Raw genomic sequence first — 21446 nt, 5'->3', positions numbered from 1 at the left:
TCTGGTTTTGTGTTTAAATTGTCCTATTTATGGCCTTATCTGGGATTTTGTGTACATGTTGGGAGATATTTACCTATTTCATATACCAAAAATCAGTCAAATCGGACAAATATTGAGCCTTCTAGGGGATCAAGAAGTGAAGTCAAAGCAACATTTTATATCGGAGATATTTCCAAATCTCATTTGCAATCCCCAACGACCTACATTAACAGGAAGTACGTTTGGAAAATTTAAGTGTTTAAGTGATTTTTACGTATGGACGAACGGACAGACGGAGAATGTTGAGACGGTCAGGAGTATATACGTATCCATATGTTTTAAAGGGAATGGGTATAATAAATTAATAAATAAAAATTAAATAAATATGTATTTATGTAATTTCACAATCCGTGCTCAAAAATATATTATAAATTTCTTATGTAACTTACTTGGTATTTATGATTTAAAAAAACCTGCTAAAATACCTATGTAACTACCAATTTTGATAGCACATTTACAATAACAAAAACACCGGGTATAACTGCAACCTTTCCCACATTTTTAGCAATGCTAGTGCTTTTGCTTTTAGCAAAAACATAAAAGAGTATCTACGTACTAAATGACAATTGATTGTGTCACTGTGGCAACATCTCTTTTCAAACATTGGTGATGTCAATGTGGTATAACTAAAGAAAGTTTTTGATGACTCATATATATGTTCGGAAAAATTAATTTTTTATAATTTTAAGCCACCGTGGTGCAGAGGTGAGAACATGGCACGCCGTTCGGACGTGGCAATAAAATTGGGGTTCCTTATCATTGAGGTTAAACTTTAATCGAACAGCACTCATTGATATGGGAGAAGGATCCCCGCTGTGCCCTAACGAAGTGTACATGGGCAAAATTGCAAGCTATTGACCCAATGGTCCTTAACTTTTAAGAAGTTTGTCTACTCATGTAAATGGCCATAGTTTGCCATCAGGAGGCAGCCATAATAGACCTGCAAGCCAAATGCAAATGCAATTTGCCCATGAACATTCCATTAAGAAACTGGCACAAACATTTCACAAATCAATGAGTGCTGTCCGGTTCAATTTTAAGCACAATGATAGGGGACCTCGTTTTTATAGCCGAGTCCGAACGGCGTGTCGCAGAGCGACACCTCTTTGTGGAGAAGTTTTTACATGGCAATGTACTTCACAAATGTCGCCAGCATTAGGAGGGGATAAACACCGCTCAAAAAATTTCTGATATACCTACCAGGACTCGAACCCAGGTGTTCAGCGTCATAGGCGGACATGCAAAACTCTGCGCTACGGTGGCCTCCAAGTGGCAAGCCGAAGCAGCGGAATTTATTTCAATCGTTTTATACGTATTTGACAAGGTTTTTTTGTTCATACCCGTAGGGCTGTCGGCAAGCTGCTTGAGAATATTTTACCTGGATCATACTATATCGCAGACTGCAGTAGTATGGATTGACATTGGGCCTGTCGAGGGTTAACTCTAAGATCTTCGTGTCGATATTCTAATTCATCGACTTTAAAATCTAGCTCAATGCACAACTCTTTCGTCCCTCGCCATTATTTTGCAGTCCCTCCCAGCATATGAAATTCGAGTGTGTTCTGGCTTTCTATTTTCATTTAAAAACAATGTCTTAACATTACAGGATGTAAAATCTATATTTAATTTTTGGTGTTGAGAAACTTCTCTACTTTTGTTTGAAAATGAAAAACGCCCTATAAAAACAAGTGGTTTCAAGAGTTGTTAGGAACATGAGAAAGAAGATGCCATCTATTTCCTTCCGTTGAACCAGACAAACCGCTAAAAAAGAAAACTTGTGAATGTTCACATCCGCTAGTTCAGACTAGTCCTCAAAGAAATAGGAACTTAAAGTGAAACTTCTTCCCGTCAGTGCAAAACAGGAACATAGAAGATGTTATGTTATGTCCTCTTCCTCGACGTCCTAACAGCTTCTGCAGCAATCGTTATCCGCAACCTTACGCTATCAGCGGTGTTTCCAATTAGACAGTGACCTGTCATGAGTGAAAAAATGGTTCCGACTTCCTTTCTAAACATAATAAGCATATGGTTACGTATGATTACTATTTGGTAGTTATGCCCACACATGTCAAAAATCAAACGCCCCCTTTGTCACCAATTTTCCATAGGTAAAAAATTATTTCCCAATCAACTAACCAAATTATGGATGTTTGTGTGCCCACAAACATGCCATTAAGAAACAGGGGCAAACTTCTCACATATTAATGAGGGCTGTCTGATTCAAGTTCAAGCTCTATGATAAGGGACCTATTTTTATAACGGAGTCCGAATGGCATGCCACCTCTTTGGCGAGAAGTTCTCACAGGGCTGCCATACCATTTTTTTTGAAATGGGACGTACCTTACAAATGACACCATTTTTAGGAAAAGATAACCAACGCAGACATTTTTTTCTGGTGTTGTCGCAAAGATTCGAACCCAGGCGTACGCACTGAGTCAATTCTTGTCGAACTTATCTACATCCCGTATAACCTTTTTTTCATTATGCAAATAAGGTTCTCGTTGGGTTCTGAATATCTCAGAAAGGTTGTTTCCTACTGCAGCTGAGAATCGTGTGCCAATTACGTTCATCCTGCAGCTATATCAGTTAAGTATTAACACATAAATCCAGAATGCATTTGAACATATGGGTTTCTCGAAAGTAAGCTTCGTAACTGATGAATATGCAGTTGTTGTCAATTTGTCGCTTTTGGATATCATGATATGATGATATGACTATCATGTCCCTCAACTAGGTATCAATAGGGTGACCATACTCTCTCAGTTGTGAAAATTTCTTTCCTGTCCTCCTGGTTCGCTACTTTTGTCTTGAGCATTGATTAATTTTTCTGTCGTTTTTTGCTTTCTTCTATCATGTTACAATATATTATTCCTATGTGTTATTCTCCGAACTTAATTGACCTCTAAATCTCCGAGTGAAACGGCAAATAACTAAGGTAGCTAGTCAGGTGCCCTCCATCCTAACCTAACCTAACTAGGAGTCCATACTTTCAGTAACTCATACTTAATTCAACCAACTTTTGTACTTTTAAACTTTTCATACTTGCGCTTTCAGACAAAATTCCTTTGAAACTCGCATCAGGCAATCATAGGAGGAAAAAATCACAAAGTGGCCACACTGCCAACGAAAGCAGCTGTGTTTACTACATGAGAAAAGCTTGAAAAGTCTATAAATAAACGCACTGCCATAAACTGTCAGTTCAGTTTCTATCCAACGTTTCCACACAAGCGGTGTATTGCCAGTGTCGCAAGTAAATACACAAATTCAACAAATCATTCCTTGGGAATGAACGAAAGAACGAGAAGCCAGCCACCCTTAGACATTGCCGTCTGCTTTGTTATTTTGAAAGTGTGTGTGTGTGTGGCGGGGGGGCTGTTTGACTGTATGTCTGTGTGTGTGTGCGTGTGTTGGGTGCTAGTGAGGATATGTGCTTCAGCCCGTGTGTGGTTGTGTGTGTGCTCCTGTGTTTTTGTTTTGATGGTTTGAGGACTAGAATACGTCTATCTAAGTTAACGTAGTCTTCTTCTTCTCTCTGGTTATTCTTTCTTCTTCAACAGATTAAAGAGTCCAACGGACGATTTTATCTGGCAATTTGCAGGAAACGTTGAACCTGAAATTCTACTCAACCCAAAAACCATCAGCCAAACAAAAAAACAAAATAAAATCATAATTTCACCGGCGCGTAACAAAAATCTTTTGTAAACGCGTTTCCATAAATATTTTGTGGCGGCCAGACACAAAGTAACGCTTCACCGATTTCATCTGCAAGCAAAGGAAACGTGTGCAAGGAACGCTAATACCAACCAGCAACAACCCCTAACGAAACGAAAAAGCTCTCCTCCTTTGTTGACGAGACTGCAATTTTCGTTTGTCAAGGAAACTACGTGGAAAAACGGCAAATTTTCGCGTAATATCCAAAATTTAAACATTTTGGAGATAAAAGTTTCCATCAAAAAATATATATATATAAAATATATTATAAACTTTTGCGTCAAAATAAGCGTCCTAGTGTTCTGGCCAGGCCTCCCAACTAACTACCGGCGTTACCATCAAACATCTGATGTATAAAAACAATAACAAAACAATACTTAATCAATACACTTAGTACTTACTTGTAAGCAACGCAAATGCATCTAATCGCTCGGCAAGTACGAAGAAACACTTGTTAGCCTATATGAATTGCATTTTGGGTCTTGTATGAGAAAACAACAAAGCTTAAATTAATCAAAGCAAAAAAGAACAAAAAATATTATAAAAATATATACATATATATATATATTAATTAATCTACCTAATTAAAACGTAGTGTGCTGAGAAACACAAATAAAAAAATTGTCGACAATTATAACATCTGCTACAACATCTCAAAGTCTACTAAAGTCCTTCAAAAAGTGTTAAAACGAGATAAAACATCGTTGAAGAACCAAATCTTTTAACAAAGTGTTAAAATTAATTTAACTCTGCCGGTCCCAACGGGTCAAAGGTTATCCTTCAAAAGGTGTTGAAATTGAATTTCTTATTAAGTTGGGATTGCATCCATTAAATCAACACCTCAACCCGTAGTATGTATAATCCTTAAACCAACGATAGCAGGAACAACGATTATCTCAGCCCTGCTACGAATACAGCGGCGTACATAAGGCATTTTATTTGAAGTACTATACCCAAGATTAGTACTTCTATCGAAATGTGCTGAGTATCATACATTTGAAAATCTACAACTCAACTGAACCAGAATAAATTTATTTAAAGTGTTGACATATCTTGCAAAGGTAATAATCAATGCAATCAATCGATAATTTAGTTATTATAAGAAATGTTAAAAATTATTATTCACAAAATTTAAACAAAAGTTATCTAAAAGTTAGACCTGCTGTGAAGCGGCCTCATCTACAGGCCAAAGTATAACTATAGGCTAAAAATGTTCAAGTGAGTCTAATTGCAGACTGGGGTTATTGACTAACTGGTGGATGTTGTGAAAATTACAAAGTTTTATTTTTTGTGTGAAAATAGTTTCATAAGTGGTCGTAAATTCGCTAAAAGTTTAAGACTTAAATCCTATAAAGTGAATTTAGTATGTAATTGAGGAATTTGCGATTTTGGAAATCTATAACCCTAGTGAAATTATCATTAAGATTAACAGTGAGTTGGTTGAGAAATTGCACATGCTAATTTGCCCATGAACATATCAGTAAGGAACATTGGTAAACTTCACACATTTCAAAGAGTGGTTTTCGTTTAAGCTCAATGATAATAGATCTCCATTTTATTGTCGAGTCCGAACCAAGGCTGCGGAGTCGGAGTCGAGCAATTTTGCCCATAGCCCGTAGAAAATTATCAAGACTTCGACTCTGGACAAGGTTGGGTTAGGATAGGTTGATGGCTGTGGCCTCCTTTGGGAAGTCACAGTTCACCATGAAGACTCAGGGACCGTGCGCGCATCCTTCGCTCTTGTTCCAACTTTGTCTACCTCCGCAGAACACTGTCTGGAGTCTCTATTAGGGGATGACTGGCTTGGTTTTCCCAGAGTACTTGAAAGCGGGGAGCTCTTTTTCTTCTTCAGTATTTAAGCAGTGTTATGCTCTTCGGGAGATCTGATTTTTTCCCTGCTTCCGTAGAAGTGCTTGGAATGTCAGTTCTATCCCTTCCAGAATCCTGCACTTTCCTCTGTCTCCTTCGTCGTGCACCGGATCGTTTTCTCGGTCTGCTTTTGAACATAGCAGAGCCATCGCTCACTTCTGCCGTCATCCCAATGCCCTCATATCTCGATTTGGCTGCGATGACCGATTTATTGACACAGTCGCTGTCTGAATCCGAGTCAGAAACACCACATTTACTTAAAGGCTGTGAACGAACTGTGCATCCCCCTAGTTTGCCCGTCTCTTCCTCATTAATTAATCTGACTACTATTTGTGCGCTTGAAGCATTACTCTCGACTACAGGTGCCAAGGCACCTACACCTATAGGAGGGGAGGACAACATGCTGCGGTCTGACGCCACCACCGCAGATGTTGAGTCTTTGGAGTCCATTTCTAGCCTACTCCATTGTCATGGAGTAATTGAAATTTAAAAATAAAATAAATAGTTTTTTTTTTAAAAAAGTTGTCTTCAGAATAAAATCTAAATAAATTTTTCTCTTAAGAAAAAATTTCATTCTAATTTTGTATTAAGAAAAAAATTCATTAAAATATTGTTTTTAAAAAAAGTCTCATTGAAATTTTGTTTTTAAAATTTAACAAAAATATCAATAACATTTTGTCCTTAAAAATTTCTTTGAAATATTATTTTAAAAAATGTCCTTCAAAGTGTATTTAAAAAGATTCCGTTGAAAAATTCTTTAGGAACAATTGCATTAAAATTTTGTTTAAAAAAATCCATTAAAATTTCGTCTTTGGTTAGAAGACTTTTCAACTATATTAGGTGTGATGGCTTCAAGGGTCGTGCGTTGCTATGTTGTACACGGCCCTTGAAGCCGTCACACCTAATATGGTTGAAAAGTCTTTTACTTCGAACTTTATCGTGATTTCAGTTATCTGTCGAATATGGGAAGTCTGACTTAACCCATTAACGATGAATAGGTAGAAACTTACGCAAGACTAGAACAGTCTTAGAAAAATTCTGGCTCGGCTTAGGAAAGAGGTAATCTAATGAAATGTGGATTGGCATAAAGTGGACGAATGAAACTGTTTTGGGGGAATATTGATTTCTCTAATGTTGGCAATTTTTAAAAGGCCAAAAAAATAAAAAAACAAAATTTTCAAAAATTCTCTGGAGTGAGATTTCTGGAAACCATTTTAGACAATTGTTGCATTTGATGGTTTTAATGTTAAAAAAATAATGACGTCAAGCCTACTGCTTTCGAAGCAGGTGCGGTCATTGCAATCCACTTTTCTTCGCTAAATGGTAATGGAATATTAAAAATATTATTTATTTGTTTAAAAGCAGATTTGCTTCGGAAATAATTTTTTTAATGGTTAAAATGGTTAAAATTTGAATGTACTCTGCACCTCTTTTGTGGTTGTCATTCAGTTAAACCTAGACATTATTTTAGGCTTAGCCTTTCCCGGTCGATAAAGGATAAACGTGTTATTGTTATCAAGATGGAGATCGGATTTGTTACCCAATCATCATAAACTGATGAAATTTAGCAGATGTTTTCAGATAATAAAACATTCCGTACCAAATTTTGAGCAAATCGACTCAAAATTGTAATTAACTTTTACCAAACCTCTTAGGGTTCGTCTTTGAGCTAAAAAAAGTGATATATGAAAAATATGCAGTGCAGTGTCAGATCGTACTTTCCTCGCCATGTTCAAACAGGTGCGAACCTTTGCTGCAAAAAGGTAATGATCCGAATCTATATTCGCTCCACGGATCGATCGTACATATAACACATACATCTTCCCTTGATAACGATGGACACCACACAAGTCGGAGCTCAAAGATCCAGCCTGTATGATGCTCATAGTTATCCCGTGTCGGCCGAAGGAAAGATCAAGTGGTGGGAGACACCCCGAAACTTGGACTTGAACGCTATTCTACGTTCGGCTAGTGGAACAATATTCTGTCATAGCCAATTAAAGTAAAGTAATAATATATATATATATATATATATATATATTATTACTTTACTTTAATATATATATATATATATATATATATATATATATATATATATATATATATATATATATATATATATATATATATATATATATATATATATATATATATATATATATATATATATATATATATATATATATATATATATATATATATATATATATATATATATATATATATATATATATATATATATATATATATATATATATATATATATATATATATATATATATATATATATATATATATATATATATATATATATATATATATACATACACATAGATCATATAATATATATATATATATATATTGTCTGCATTGTGATACCACAGGCACAGTAACTTGCGAATGTTCACAATGTTCTAAAGTGGAACCCCTTCTAACTGTGCGGGACACACACACAGAAGATGTTCTATAGTCTCTTCATCCTCGATGTCCCTACAGCTTCTGTCATGACGGACACAATGACTGAGACGTCTGTTCTACCCAATGACAGCAAAGCAGTAGCGGCATGTAAGCTGAAAACTTGGCTTACATGGAGGCAAACCCACAGATTCCAGTGTCTCTGGAGTGTGTAAGGTAGTTCCTAGTCTCACAAGCTCGTCCGCTTTAGAATTCCGTGGGATATATCTGTGGCGCGGCACCCAGAACAGCTGAATTATGAACTGTTCAGTCATCTCGTTGAGAGATCTGCGACAGTCGAGGGCGATTTTTGTGTTCAGAAATACGTTCTCCAGGGATTTAATGGCTACCTGGCTGTCTGAGAAGTTATTTATGCCAATCGTCGTAATGACATTATATCTAAGCCATTCCACCACATCCACCTTAATTGCAAGGATCTCTGCTTAATACACACTGCAGTGGTCGGGTAACCTTTTCGATATGACCAGTTCTAGGTCTTTAGAGTATACCCCAAAGCCCACCTACCAGGGATATCGTAGTTCCAATCGGTTCTATCAGGAATAGTGGTACAGTAATTTTTATCAAAAGCGACTCAGGTAGGGTGTAATCCACACTGCCTGGAACATCGGATATTGTATCAAGTATAACACAGTGTCCATGGCCGCCACATGACCAATGAGAAAGCTCCCTTAACCTCACGGCAGTGGTCGCTGCAATTTGCAACCAAATCGACATACAGATATGAAAAATACTGAAGGGATAAAATCTAAAAAAATATCCCCTTTTATAAATCGATTAATCGACAACCCCTTTAGGTTCTGATCGATTTATCGTTGAATCCGAATTTCCAAATAAACGATTAATCGAATAATCCAAAAATACAAATTAATGTACACCCTACTATTTACACAAATGCTCTTACCAACTCATATCTTCTTACATATAAAGTAGTGGTCAAAATGGATTGAAGTTCATAGTTATAGAGAAGCTTTGAATATCTTTATCTTCATCATATAGAACGTGAAATAGAATAAAATATTGAATATGCCAAATAGAGGTGTCTTCGAATAATGGTAACTAAAGTTAGGAAAGAATTATGCCAGTGCGGGTTTCGTTTGTAAAAATGTGCGAAAGAAGATTGTAGATAAAATTTTTTGTCATGCCATATTTTTGGTAATTTCATATAGCTCCAAAAACAAAAATTGTTCCTAAAATGTTTGATTGCGATTTTAAGGTTGGTTTCTGGTGGCCTGCAAGCAGATTCACTAAGACATTTTAGTCCAGGGTGGTACCATTGGCACAAAGAACTAAGGTATCTTGAACCGGGCAACTTACTTTACAAGGCCTAATAATTAACTAATGTTCACAGCCACTTATTCAAAAAATAAAAACCAAAATTGGAAATTGATTTTCAAATTTCCAGTGCAGGAGAGGAACATGACATCGTTCTTTGGTTTCTTCTTTCTGGATGTTATCACACCTTCCACAATATTCGTTAGTTGCAACCTTCAGCATGCATGTTTTGTAGTCAGTCTGTAACCTGTCATGACGGACACTATGAGTGAGACTTCTGTTGCATCTTCCCTACGGGAAATGTGTAGTAAATTGCCCCAAATATGCCGATCCTTAACTGGAGAATAAGTTACCTGTCACAGTACATATCCTACAGGGAATGAAAAGTTTCAATTGTCATAACTGATTTTTAATTATTTTTATAAAAATCGCTTAATTATTGTTAAAAATTAATTATCCGTTAAATATATTTGCTAACTAATATTATCTCCCTCAAAAATGTTTTCAAAGTATACTCATCCTTTTCGAACGGCCCCAGGACCTATCCCACGTGTTAGAATTGTGACAATTCGCCTCCTCGAGCGACGAACCCTTATAAAAGAGATAGATTTTTTCCATGTAAGGGGACGAGAACTGGGACCGGTCCCTATCACCAGAGGACCTATCCCGTGACAGGTGTGGGAGCTGTCCCTTTTCCCGTAGGGTATTTGTAGGTAGACCGATCGACTCAGTACCATTTTCCAGAATCGATTTAGCTATGTCCATATTGATATGTGAATGTGTCCATATTAATATGTGAAAAACGTAGAGGTATTGAAACTGGAAGAAATCTGTTCAGATAAGGATGTAGCTCCCATATATATGTCCGTCCGATTTGAATTAACATTGCAATAATTTGGGTCCTGTCCCATTTCCCGTGGAGTTAGACAGCAAAGCGCTAGACCACTTCAATTCATGATCATCTTTCATCCGTTTTGACTTAGGCTTTATTTTGAAGAATTAGCTTTCATGTCGCTAGGGACGTAAGCACGGATTTCGGTTTTACTGCACCTTGTCATCTGCTTTACATTTTCCTAGGAAATCGCTGTGGTCCGTCAGTCAAAACACGTGCTGTATATAGCTCATCGTTGGGAGATCTGCGACAGTCAACGGTGGTTACACCCTACACCATTACTGTGGTACAGGGTATTATAACTTAGTGCATTTGTTTGTAACACCCAAAAGGAAGAGAGATAGACCCATTAATAAGTATACTGATCAACTCAGAATCATTTTCTGATTCGATTTAGCTATGTCTGTCTGTCCGTCTGTCCATGTTAATTTGTGCACAAACTACAGGTCGCAATTTTGATCCGATCGTCTTCAAATTTGGTATGGGAATGTTTTTCGGCCTAGAGGCGAAGCTTATTGAAATTGGAAAAAATCGGTTTAGATTTGGATATAGCTCCCATATATATGTTCGTCCGACTTGGAGAAATACAGCAATAAAATGGTCATTTGTCAACCGATTCTCTCAAAATTTGACAGGAAGGAGTCTCTTATGACTCTCTATATAATTGGTTAACTTCATAGGAATCGGTTGAGATTTGGATATAGCACCCATATATATGTTCGTCCGATTTGCAGTAATACAGCAATAAAATGGTCATTTGTTAACCGATTCTCTCGAAATTTGGCAGAAAGGATTTTCTTATGACTCTCGATATTACTGGCGAATTTCATAGAAATCGGTTCAGATTTAGATATAACTCTCATATATGTATATATATCGCCCGATTTTCACTACTAGACCCACTGCAAGCGCATTCATTAACCAATATTCCCAAAATTTTTGTACAACGCTTTCCACGACGACTTCCACAATAGCCATAAAGTTTATTACATTTTGAACATATTTGCTTTGCTCGAAATTTGATACAGTAATTTTAATATCCTATCTGAAAACATCCGCCGAGGTCCATCAAAATTGGTTTAGAATTAGATATAGCCCCCCTTTTGTATTTATAGGGTATGTGTAGGGTATTATACAGTCGGCACCGCCCGACTTTTGCCTTTCCTTACTGGTTTTTTAATTCAGAAATACACTGTCCTTAGATTTAAGGACTGCTTGGATATCTGGAAAGATATTTATGCCAACTGTAGTATTTTATTGCAGAAATCTCCGCTGTCTACACATTGCTGTGATCAAGTATTCTCTTATCACTAAAATATAAACTTGAAGCATTCTATGATATGTGGATGTCTCCCTGATGTTCCTTAAAGGATGTTTGTAGTTTGTAAGCAGATCTCTCAATTCATACCTATTTTCGTCAAAATTTGATTACAATATACAAAAAAAGACTACAGTCCTGATAAAATCCTTGACTAGACATAAATATTTTCATTTGACTTCATCTGACGTCCTACTGCCATAATAACTCCTTTCACTTTTTAGGTTCGAAGCAAAGATTGTTTCGTACAGTCTAGCACTTATAACTTAACTAGTAGAATTTTAAGTCCTAATTAAATAGATTTGAGAAATAAAAAAAAACTGCAACCAAGCGGGCTTAACCATAGGAAGGGGGTATACTAATTTCGTCATTCTGTTTGTAACACCTCGAAATATGCGTCTGAGACCCCACAACGTATATATATTCTTAATCGCAATGTCATTTTAAGTCGATCTAGCCATGTCTGTCCGTCTGTCTGTCGAAAGCATGCTAACATTCGAAGGAGTAGAGCTAGCCGCTTAAAATTTTTCACAAATACTTTTTATTATTGTAGGTCGGTTGGAATTGTAAATGAGCCACATCGGTCCATGTTTGATATAGCTGCCATATAAACCGATCTTGGGTCTTGACTTCTTGAGCTGCTGGAGGGCGTGATTCTCGTCCGATTTCACTGAAATTTTGCATGAGGTGCTTTGTTATGACTTCCAATAACTGTACTAAGTATAGCGCAAATCGTTACATAATCTGGTATAGCTGCCATTGATTCAGTTATAATCTGGCATAGCTGCCATATAAGCCGATCTTGACTTCTTTCGCCAATAGAGCGCGCAATTTTCATCCGATTTGGAAGAAATTTTGTACAACGGCTTCTCTCATGACCTTCAACACACGTGTCTAATATGGTCTGAATCGATCTATAGCTTGGTACAGCTCCTATAAAAAACCAATCACCCGATTTTGCTTCTTGTGCCGCTACAGTTCCAAATCGGACTATAACTCGATATAGCTCCAATAGCATGACAGTTCTTATTCAATATACTTTGTTAATAGAACTCGACAAATGAGATCCATGGTGGAGGGTATATAAGATTCGGCGCTGCCAAACTTAGTACGCTCTTACTTGTTTTGTACTAAAATTTGTTTAGAAAATATTTCTTAGAACCTTGCAAATAAATAAATAACAATGATTTTAACGTATTTTGTCTTTCATATTTAACAGCAAGAATTTCAACCAGTCAACGTTCTATAATCACATCAATGCTTAAAGTTTAATGCAGACTTACACTATAGAATGATATAAGCCAGCAAAGCGAGCAAATACAACAAGATCAACTAATTACTCCATTGAGAAAAAAAAACGTTTACAAACATCAAAATGCTCTTCAAATTCCTGAGCAGTAACATGGCAATACTAAAGAGGAAATAAATCAACGTTAAACCGCAACCATTAACGATAAAATGCAACCGACCACCACAAACACCATGCTTTGCCGATGTTACAAAGTAAAACGCTAGTTGATGTGATTACTAATGCCAACTAAAAATAATAATGTTTTTACAAATTGATATGTCAAACTTTTTTTAAAGTTGGCGCGGAACTCCAGTGATTTTGTGTTTATATATTTTTTGTTTAAATAATTTTTTTTGAATGCTGACGAGCTAAGGGCTCACCCCCACAAGGTATAATCATGGATTACCCTCACAATTATTTGCTGGGCCAGCAACAACAGGACCAAGCAAGAGCAATGAATGATTATAACTCGATGTATGGATGGCACCCAAAATGTAAGATATATGTTTTCCCAATTACCATATGACAGACAAAAAACAAAAAAAAAATCGTTACATAGTTTGTAAAGCACATATTGTTGTATAGGTGAATTACAACCTTCAAACAAATGCTTTGGCTAACAAAATTATTTAAAAATGTTCTTATCTTAAATGATAAAGTGATACTTATAACCTAATTTTTGATTATTAACATCACTCCTCAAACACATTTTTTTGAAGGTTTCATACTATTTGGCAGCATTGATGAATTAATAACGAAAAAGTATTTTAGTTTTTTTTTGAATTGAAAACTGCTTGAAAACATTAATGACCGTGTTCACAAAACTAAAGAAAGCCTTAAAATGGGTTTATTTAACAGTTCAATGAAGAAAATCTGTCAAATAATCATATATCAGAGCTACATTATGTTTTGTTAAGACCGGTATAGGAAATTAAGTATTATGGAAGTCTCAACAACTTTCATCACTTATTAAAATACGTACGATAACTTATTTTGGGCAGCTCATTTTGAATCATAGCTCTCATGATAGTGGTCTCATGAAATCATTTTGTCTATGGTCTCAATTTACTAAACTAAAGCTTTTTTGGTGCATGTTTCAACCATTATCCGCCTAAGACATGCTTTTCAATTTAGAGAAAACATTGAAAACTTGCGGCAAGCACTAACGGAATGCTACAGTATTTTGCTGCTGATAGCTATAGCAGATAGTAATTTAAAAACCATTTTCAAAAGTTGTTTTTGATGAATACAATCATTTTAATATATTCATGAGCTGCGAATTCCCACGCCAAACAAAGTTGGAAGTATTCTTTTCTAAATGCAATTCATGTTGAGTCAAAACCATTCAAAGGTCAACTACTGAAGCTTCATTTGTTCTCCTACTGTTACTCTGTTCTTACAGTACTTAGATGTTTCTCAAACCCTCAACATTTATTTCGTATCAACCCTATTATTCAGATTTCGCTTCAAGTGGAGATCTATGAAATAAATGAGCCTATGAAAACAATCCTGCATCACTAAAATTATGATCTATGTTTTTGGAAACGATCAATCGTTCTACAGGAACATTACTGAACTTTGTTCTTGATAATGTTTGTATAAATGATGAGACTAAAATAATAATGCAATATTCTTTTCAGCTAATTTTAGCCTAAGCATTTTTCTGTTTGGTTTCTTTTTATTTGGTCTTAAAATCTTATTCGCATATCACCTTGATATTGTCCAGCTTTAGACCGCTAAGTTCAATGTTTTCAATGTTAAAAGAATAGCATAGCAACGGACTTCTAATAATGTGACGCATTTGACAGATTTCGTAGATCTCGATTTCTTTTAAGCCAAGAGTGATTGTACAAGATTTGTCAAATGTATTATGGTACTCTACATAGCCAAAACCAGTAAGCAGTGTGTAGAGGGGCAAGTAACGCTCTTTAAGCCGCACTTCTATCTATAGCTCTTCCCACTGCAGGTACGGGAATGTCGATTAACATAATCCATTTAAAGAATCTATCTTCCATTCCTGATGGAAAAAATTCCACTTCCCTTAAGTATTTATTAGAAAATTCAGAAAAAATATGTTCACATCTGACAGCAGGTTGTAGTGAATGGCATACAAATTTGAATAATAGTTGTTATCAAGCAAGACCACAAAACAATCTGAAGTAAATGGGACAAGAATATCATAAAGATTTCTGAAGAAGAATTAATTTTGATAATCCTTTTTGGCTTGTTCTTTTTACCTCTTATTTTCACAAGGTATTTGTCCTGCATTTGTTAATCTAGGTCAAAAATATCTTTCTTACATTTGATGATTAGGGTTAGTTCCCCGATAAAATGAAAATGTTAAACTTTATAAGGTGTTTAGGTCACCTTCAGAACGCACCCCAATCCGATCCAATCCAATGATTAGTTGTATGCAAATGATGACAGGGGGCGGAATAATATCCGCATATTCAAACTGATCTAACCTACGATCATCTACTTCGAATCTTAGATCTCTCTTTATAAAACATTTATGTCAGATACATGACGGCCAATTCGAATCCTATTTTGTACGGATGTGGAAAGTTATGACAGAACCTACAATGTAAAATTCTAAGCCAAATGGATAAGATATTCAATCTTGAAAAGCTTTAGAAAGCAAAATCGTTGAATTGATTTAATTAGGAACTATAATTGAATATTCCAATACTTTATGTACATAACAGCACAAAAGTTAAGCCATAGATCGTTTCAAAAATTTTCTAAACTAGATCAATTGATATAAAATTAGTTGACAATTAGTTGGTTCAGGCATGAACCGGTTTTCGAATTTGCAATAGGAGAATAAACGATTTGCTTATTATTCCTAAGTCTTCCTCTTGGTTTCATACTACTTGAGGTTCTTTCCAATATATATAAATATGATTTAAGTAAGAATTCCAACTTAGATATTGCTAGGTTTAAAAGATATACGGCTAAGAAAATCATTCGTTTTGGGTTTTTAATAACGGGAAAAAGCCTGAACAATTTTTTTTAATTAATTTATTTAATTTGAAGGAAATCTTAAGAAACAAATAACTTTATTGAAACCCTAAGGAAGTTGAATATTTTTTTATGTAGCAAAAATTGGAATAAAATATATTAATAAAAATTAAGATAAAGGAACTCAAATCCTTTAATAATAAAATGACTTATTCTTCATGTTTTATCCAACAAGTGTCAAAATGACCTCAATCACAGTGAATTGGCGAAGCCGTTTAAATTCTTTATGGTTGGCATTGCCATTGTGCTTCCAGTTGGGATTTGATTGACACTTAAGGATAAAAAAGCTTAAGTTGTTTCTAAGGCCTGTGAATTGTTTTTTTTTTATTAAAACAGGACCTGTCTGTTTATTTATTGAAAATCCTATTGAATTGAAAATATCTACTTAAGCTAAATCCAAATATGATCCGAACTGGATCATACTTGGTTCGAATTTTGAGAGGCCTAATACAAGTCGTAGTTTAAAATTTTAATGATATCGGGCAGTGAATGCGGCTTTTATGGGCTTAAGAGCTTAAATAGGCAGAACGGTGTATAAGGCAGTAATGTTTAAACATGATTTGCTCTGAATTATGTTCATATTTGCACATCGGGGGTGACTAGTGCCACTCATTGTTACCAATTTTAACAAATATCTGGCAATAAACGCTGGTTTTTTGGGCTTAAAGCTCTAAACCAAGCGATCTGTCTGGCAGCCATATCTAAATAGGGTCCATATTTTGAAAACTGTAGTGTGATTACAAAACATGGATGTTGTTAGATAGTCTGAGGCCAGGTTTTTCGTATAAAAAATAATGTAATAATGTATAACATATTGTGAGAATAAACTTCATATTAACAAATTTCCCTTTCTCGTACACTTTTAAAGTAATGTAGAAGATCTGGCAACATTACGTAGCATTCAGCAATAAGAGTGTTGGCACACCAATAATTTGCACATATTGTTAGCTAAAGACATTATTTTGCCAGTAAGAGAAAGCGTCAGACTAAAGAACATTTGAAGCGTTTTGTAAATGAGCGGTTAAAAAGGAGGTTTTTCTTCAGCAGAAGTTTCTTATTCTCCTGAAAATTTTTACAGTCAAATTGTTACTGAATACGCTAACACTCCTAATAATACGTAGCAATCGGTAAACAAAAAACAGCTGATAGTATATTATCATCTCTTTGAAATTATCGGCACGATAAATCACTGACCGGTACCCATGTGCCAGTTAGGGATTGTCAGTAGGATAAGCAACATTCATATATTCAGAAGAACAAATTCCTTTAACAAAAAGAATATCGATACGATAAATTGTAATCGGCGAATGAAAATGCCGGCCTTAGAATTTAACGAAATCAATAATTGCGGGGGAAGAGAATTTTCACTAACTGCGTCATAAAATTCTAATTCAATGCAGCCTTGGCAGTTACCATAGCTTGGGTGTCAATACAAACTCTTGCATATAACTCTTCGTAAGGGTCACATATCATAATATTTACATACTTACTAAAATCTAAACGAAGACGTTTCTATAGACCAATCCATCGTTTTCACTTCTCGACCTTTTATCACTTCGCTGTGGTATTCTTTTATGACTTTCCCCATCCATGCCAAGTAGGATCCGAATCGATCTTAAATCCGATATAACCGATTTCGAGTCTGTAGAATATGAAGGTGCATATTTTCCGAAACCCACAAACTGTGTATGATCCCATTAATAAATAGGTAATTCCTGTTTTAAATGACTTCTTTATCAGTTAATTGAGGAATAGTTTTCTGTGTTCTTTGCTTGCAATATGTCTTGAAGATTGGTAAGTCTTGCTTGAGAAAAAACATTTTTTTAATCATTTGGTCGCCTACGCTACTAGAAGGAAAAATTATTTTGAAAAACGATCTCTAATTCCAGCGAGACGTTTATCAACATTGATGTTAATTTCACAATTAACATTCTGAAACTATTTATTGAATTGTAGTTAAAGAATATGTTGAATAATTTTTCTTCTTCGTGTTTGTTTTACTCTTTTTAAAACAAAGTCAAGAACTAAAGATCTTGAAAATGGTATGTTTTCGTAGTTTACCAAAAACAGGTTGATACAACGGAATAAGAATATATGTTGAGGGTAAAAATATGTGACGAATCTGCTCTTGTGAATTTTACCTTTTAACTTCTGTGGCTCATATTTTATTATGTTTAAATTTATCAACAACTATAGTTTACAACTATAAAAGAAGGATGAAATGTAGAAAACTAAATTGCAATGCTTAAGAGTGTTGGCACACCAATAATTTGCACATATTGTTAGCTAAAGACATTATTTTGCCAGTAAGAGAAAGCGTCAGACTAAAGAACATTTGAAGCGTTTTGTAAATGAGCGGTTAAAAAGGAGGTTTTTCTTCAGCAGAAGTTTCTTATTCTCCTGAAAATTTTTACAGTCAAATTGTTACTGAATACGCTAACACTCCTAATAATACGTAGCAATCGGTAAACAAAAAACAGCTGATAGTATATTATCATCTCTTTGAAATTATCGGCACGATAAATCACTGACCGGTACCCATGTGCCAGTTAGGGATTGTCAGTAGGATAAGCAACATTCATATATTCAGAAGAACAAATTCCTTTAACAAAAAGAATATCGATACGATAAATTGTAATCGGCGAATGAAAATGCCGGCCTTAGAATTTAACGAAATCAATAATTGCGGGGGAAGAGAATTTTCACTAACTGCGTCATAAAATTCTAATTCAATGCAGCCTTGGCAGTTACCATAGCTTGGGTGTCAATACAAACTCTTGCATATAACTCTTCGTAAGGGTCACATATCATAATATTTACATACTTACTAAAATCTAAACGAAGACGTTTCTATAGACCAATCCATCGTTTTCACTTCTCGACCTTTTATCACTTCGCTGTGGTATTCTTTTATGACTTTCCCCATCCATGCCAAGTAGGATCCGAATCGATCTTAAATCCGATATAACCGATTTCGAGTCTGTAGAATATGAAGGTGCATATTTTCCGAAACCCACAAACTGTGTATGATCCCATTAATAAATAGGTAATTCCTGTTTTAAATGACTTCTTTATCAGTTAATTGAGGAATAGTTTTCTGTGTTCTTTGCTTGCAATATGTCTTGAAGATTGGTAAGTCTTGCTTGAGAAAAAACATTTTTTTAATCATTTGGTCGCCTACGCTACTAGAAGGAAAAATTATTTTGAAAAACGATCTCTAATTCCAGCGAGACGTTTATCAACATTGATGTTAATTTCAAAATTAACATTCTGAAACTATTTATTGAATTGTAGTTAAAGAATATGTTGAATAATTTTTCTTCTTCGTGTTTGTTTTACTCTTTTTAAAACAAAGTCAAGAACTAAAGATCTTGAAAATGGTATGTTTTCGTAGTTTACCAAAAACAGGTTGATACAACGGAATAAGAATATATGTTGAGGGTAAAAATATGTGACGAATCTGCTCTTGTGAATTTTACCTTTTAACTTCTGTGGCTCATATTTTATTATGTTTAAATTTATCAACAACTATAGTTTACAACTATAAAAGAAGGATGAAATGTAGAAAACTAAATTGCGGATCTTTTTTTCTTATAAATATTGATGTTTAGCAATTGATTTTTAAAATCAAATTTATGTGTTATACCTTAAAGTATATGTTTTTCTGTGAAATTTAAACGGATACGGTGTTTATATTATTTTTTTAAAATACAATTACCGTTGTACCGAATGATAAATAATGCAGAAAAATGTCTCTAAGAGTATATATTCTTTAGTTTGTTCCTAAAACTTTGTATGGTGTATGCCTAAAGGGGATGCCAGCCATATAAAAAAATTGGCAACGCACAGAGTGTAGTACCTCTAGGGTTGTGTGGAAACCTACACAAAATTACTGCGACGAATATTTTCCATTTTTACTGTTCAAATATATTGCAAAAAATCTTCGCAACTAAATACGATCAATTATTTTTGATTCCCGTTTTATTTCTCTTTCGAGACAAGCTTCTTATGATCGATGTATTTTGCCATTTCTCAAGAAAAATAATCCGTTCAATTTACATTATCTGGTTATTTAATTGGAATACTATAATGTCTAATAAGGTTTATATACCTAAAAAATAGATTAGATAGATAGATTACAAATAAAAGATGTTTTACCTCGAGCAAAAATGGCAGTGTCTTCTAAAGAATAAAATCTCAAAATAACAATGTTAAATCTAACTTTAAGTTGCTAGAAAACAAAGGACACAACATCTCACTTCGAATTTTGTCCGCCTGCATAATCTTATCTTATTTCACAAGTGACTTCCGATTTTTTCCTTAAAAGTCAGTCTTTGAAATTAATATCTTTATTTTTAAAATCAAAGAGGTAATATAGGGTAAAAGTTAGGCATTGCCTTCTGTATAAGTGCAAATTGATCGATATAATCATATTGGCCAAATCAGATGTCTGTGCCAAATTTTTGTATTGAAATAAAACGTAATGAATACCAACCTCAACAATTTGCGTATTATATCTCGAATTACTGATCCACATGAAAGGATGTAAACAGGCAGTTGTTTTCTGCTAGGCAATATCAAAAATGGATAGTAGATTAGGTTAGGTTGAAAAGAGGGTGCGGATATTAATCCGCCACATCCCACTATGACCATATACCTAAGTCAGTAATCGGCTTGTTGTGCGCTCTAAATACTAAAAACGTAAGGTCGATGAAGAAAATCGAAGTTAAGAATTCCGTGCTTCTTACAAAATCCTTAATTGTTTTCCATACCACGCCCCTAAGTTGGTTAATTTTTTGGTATAGTGTCCTCAACTAAATACCGGTGTCTGCTGGCCGCGAAAGCCGGTCAATGACAAAGGAAATGCTCCAACGTCTCATCATCTTCCCCACATGCGTATCACTTGCCGCATCGATTTTGCATAAGTGAACTCGTAGTCCTATTTGTCTTGTTATGATACCAAGAGCTATACTGACCTCCTGCTTACTTCCTTTCAGCAGTAGCCTCGCCTTCTTACAATCTGGATTTCCATATAGGATTTTCGTCGACCTACCGACCATTTCGCTCTTCCACTGTGTTAAATGCGCATCCCAGCCCACGCCCTTAACTCGTACTGCGTCGACCCAAAAAGCTTCGGTTTAACCAAGATTATTGACGGTAGTCCTCTGGCCTTCACTGCCAAATCGTCTGTTCTTTCATTCCTCCTACTTCGCTGTGGCCCGGCACCCAAAGAATGCGGATCGTGCCGTTCTCAGAGAGGGCGCTCCACTCCACGGATACTCCAAAACTGTTTGTAACCTTACCGTGCTGGTTTTTATTGCAATAATGACCAGTTTACTGTCCGTAAAGATGTTCACACTCGACGTCATCGTGATAGCCCCACACCACCTCACGCATTCCGTGATCGCCCGGATCTCCGACTGCAGAACTGTATTATGGTCAGGCAGTCTAAAACAGATCTTAATCTCGGATTTCAATGTAAATCCTCAGATGACAGCATCTAGCTTTGATCCATCTTTGTAACATGATCATCCAGATGGCAATACTAGGGCTGCAGG

At 35.3% G+C, this 21446-nt stretch overlaps 1 long non-coding RNA gene across 3 annotated transcripts; it reads left to right on the top strand.

Annotated features, from left to right (window-relative positions):
* Positions 1-3233: 3233 nt before the first annotated feature.
* LOC106081424 (uncharacterized) lies at positions 3234-13179 on the top strand. 3 transcript variants are annotated; one of them, XR_001220359.2, is made up of 3 exons: positions 3234-3289; positions 3597-4811; positions 12796-13179. It is a non-coding gene; the product is annotated as an uncharacterized LOC106081424 (long non-coding RNA). The 3 variants fall into 3 exon arrangements; XR_001220360.2 differs by having other exon boundaries at positions 3236-3289; positions 3558-4811; XR_001220362.2 differs by lacking the exon at positions 3234-3289 and adding an exon at positions 3312-3387.
* The last annotated feature ends 8267 nt before the right edge of the window (positions 13180-21446 follow it).

The sequence above is a fragment of the Stomoxys calcitrans genome, chromosome 4 (assembly GCF_963082655.1).
Source record: "Stomoxys calcitrans chromosome 4, idStoCalc2.1, whole genome shotgun sequence".
Classification (NCBI taxonomy): Eukaryota; Metazoa; Arthropoda; class Insecta; order Diptera; family Muscidae; genus Stomoxys; species Stomoxys calcitrans.
Note: the sequence above shows the minus strand (reverse complement) of the source record. Positions and strands in the feature narration are given on the sequence as shown.